This window comes from Manis javanica, chromosome 3 (assembly GCF_040802235.1).
Source record: "Manis javanica isolate MJ-LG chromosome 3, MJ_LKY, whole genome shotgun sequence".
In the NCBI taxonomy this organism is placed as follows: Eukaryota; Metazoa; Chordata; class Mammalia; order Pholidota; family Manidae; genus Manis; species Manis javanica.
The window spans coordinates 99,797,326-99,800,693 of NC_133158.1; positions in this window are offsets into that span (position 1 = coordinate 99,797,326).

Below are 3,368 nucleotides of genomic sequence, written 5' to 3' on the forward strand. Positions count from 1 at the left end.
AGTAATTTGAGAAACATAAGCTCTGAGATGCGGCTAAAGTCAAGGGAATCCATGATATGTATGTAATAAGATGATGTAGAGGGAAGAGAGAGAGGCATTAAAAGGTTCTGAGGAGCACTAAGAGGTGCTATGTTGGAAGGAAAACCAGCAAAGGAAATAGAGAAGAACATCAAATGAAATAGGAAAGCCTTGTGTCTCTTAATCAAAAACAAGAGTTTTTCTAATAGAAGGGAATGGTCACTTATGATAAGTGCTTTTGAGTGAAATGAAGATGGAAGAGTAGGTTATTTTGACAAGGGTCATTTCAGTGGAGACATGGAGACAGGCATGTTGGAATGGCTTTAAGAGTTCAGCAGGAACCTTACTTACAGGCAGCTACAAAATGCTCTTATTAACATGATGCAATATTAGATAAAATAATAGGACAGTTGTAATGCATCCCATAGGCTGGAAAGAAAATGAGGAATACTCTCAATGGCCAAGAATCAAGAAAGCCTGGATCCATTTTGATCAACTATGCCAGAAGGAAGACTACTATTCTAGTCTCATAGAAAATACTACAAAATTGTTAGCATATGAAGGAATGCAGCCAGAAATGTCAGGAAAGAAATAATAGGATGACTGGATTTAGTTATATTTGTTGGTATTTGCCATATTTTAATAATTTTTGCTATTTTTCTATCCAAAGTAAATATTAACTTTCTTACATAATTTTGCATTTTTCATTTAAAAGCTCCTCCTTCCACCTTAAACTAGATCTTTGGGCCCCTAAAACTTAATTCAAGCCAGGAAGCAGGGGAAAGAACATGGAGCCCAGGACCCAAGCAAAAAGAAAAAGCATCAGGATAAAAGGAGAAAACCTTGTTCCCAAGGAAGACAGTAAAGAAATGTGTATCTTTCATACTTTTGTCTGGATGGAGGGAGCAATTCACAACCACAAGCTGCTTATCTGGGGATATGGTTTGAGAATAGAACTGGAATTACATGGTCTGAAAAATCTCAAGATGAGAACTTTTTCATTTGAAGTGGCTCCAGGTTGGTAGTGACAGCAAGAATCCGGTGGTAGCAAATTCAAACACTTTGTGTGTTAAGCAGCTTACACCCAGAAAGTCTGAAAACAAAAAAGGAAAAGTGTTGGCCCTGAGCAACATAGCTGTTTAACTGATTTTATGTATGCCACAGCCAAGAGGTACATATAAACATTTGCAGAAATTGGATCCCTTCAGATGTTGATGTAAAAAAAGAACTTGCCTCTGTTTTGATGGCAGTTATTCCTAAGAAGGAAGAATTTTTGAAAGATAGAAGGACTGAAATATCACGATGGATATGATCATGTTTACCAGATTGATACATTTTCCAATAAATGTGGCCTTAAAATATCTTTAGAACCTCTTTCCAAGCACATGTTGAGGCAGACCCGGAGAGGAGCCACCCAGATCCCCTTTCTAGGGGCACTAGTTGCAGGCAGGAACCCCTTTCTAGGGGCACTAGTTGCAGGCAGGTCTTTCAAGGTCAGCCTCAGGGGAGAGGGCTGCTTCACTCAAGGGCATGCCTGTCCCAAGGGTCACCGGCATGTGGGCTCCCATGAATGCATGGGGTAAAATTCGGGCCATTTTGGACCAAGGCGGGGCCATATATGCTCCAGAGTTCTTCACTGGGTTGGCTGGAGATTTAATTCTCACAGCTGCCCTCTCTCTGTCCAATCCTAGCTTTCCCGTGCCTTCCAGAGGGGATGATTTCACTTCCACACACCAGCTCTGCCTCAGTGTGGGCTTCCAGAACCCAACCAGTGACATTTATCCAATTAGATTTAATTAGGTTTCTCAAATATACCAAAAATAGAGCCAAATTCATCTTATTCATTATGGTTTAATAAACTAGTGTTTGGGCTAATAAGCAAATTTACTATCAGTTTTATTAATCTAAACTTATTCATCTAGATCTGATCATCCTGGCTAATAGGAATACCCAAAATAGCAAAGGAAAATGGTTGAACTGTAGGCTCTCCTACCATAAAAATATACTAAAAAATTTATCAAATTTCTTTATGCCTTCACTAGTACCTGTATATGGGACATTTTTTAAATCACTTTGTTGATAATTTAAAAAATGCTTATAGTTGAAGAAATATAGTTACACTGAACTTGATTGTTGTCTTCTGAATTCCCAGTAGGTGGTGTCATAATACTGTATTTAGGGAATAGGGTTTAAAAATTTATTACATATATATGTATTTTCATTTTAAAAGCTTCTTTACTTTTCTTCCCAGATGACACTATTATAAACACTTTTACATGTTTCCTCAATTCACACTTTTATAAGAAAATACGTACTGACAGTGTTTTATTATTTTATTTTCTGAAACTATACAAGATTACACAGTCATTCAAAAGAATAAGATGGCCAAAATGTTTCATGGGATCTTTCTTTACTCTCCTTAGACATGAAGAAAGAAGCTGTTCTTATCCTGGAAGTCAAACAGGAATGTAGGACCTGTCACACCCATTATATTATAACCTTTTTTGCACTCAAAATGTTTTCTACCTTTAGCTATTCTTTTGAACTATCTGTATCATACATGATTGCCCTTGCTATAAATCCAGCTATTTCTAGTTGAATTGAATGTAGTCTTAATTTTCCCATCTTACATTTTAGTAATCCTCTGTTCATTTAGGCAATACAATAGTTATAACTCAGTATGGTATGGTCTCCGTGTAAGGATGACTTTCAACATTCCGTGGTAACATTCCATATTTTTATAGTGTCACCTAGCTAAATTATAACCCCATAGGGCCTATCGATCAATGTGAGTTTTTTTCCATAACTATGATAATACCAGTTTAAACTATGCAAAATTATATAGTAGATGTTTGGCAAATGTAGGTTAAATAAATGTGCTACTACTTAAGTTTAAGTAATTAACCTTTTCCTTGAAATCTTCCTATATCGCAGAGATTAGATATCTATAGTATGAGATCTACTATTCTGGAAACTTAATGCTTGTGTATCCAGTAGTCAGGAATATGAAATATATGCTCTACATGGGTTTATTCTTTAATGGAATGACATAAATTCTTCTGAAAAAGTTTTAAATATTTCATTTATTTTTAAAAGTCTGCTAAAGAAGTTAAAACATTGTTAACTTTCCATTGTTTTCTGGAAATTAAGAAATTAGATGAGATTATTTTAAGTTAATGAAGAGTTTTTGAAAAATGATGAGACATCTCATTATATTAAGAAAATGTTGAACATCCAGGCCTTTGAAAGGGCAGAAAGTATGGCTATTTCAAGGGCTTAGCAATAAGAATCCATTGACATTCCTGGGAAAGCTGTCTCTTCACTTCGTCATTCGTCAATCACTTCTACTC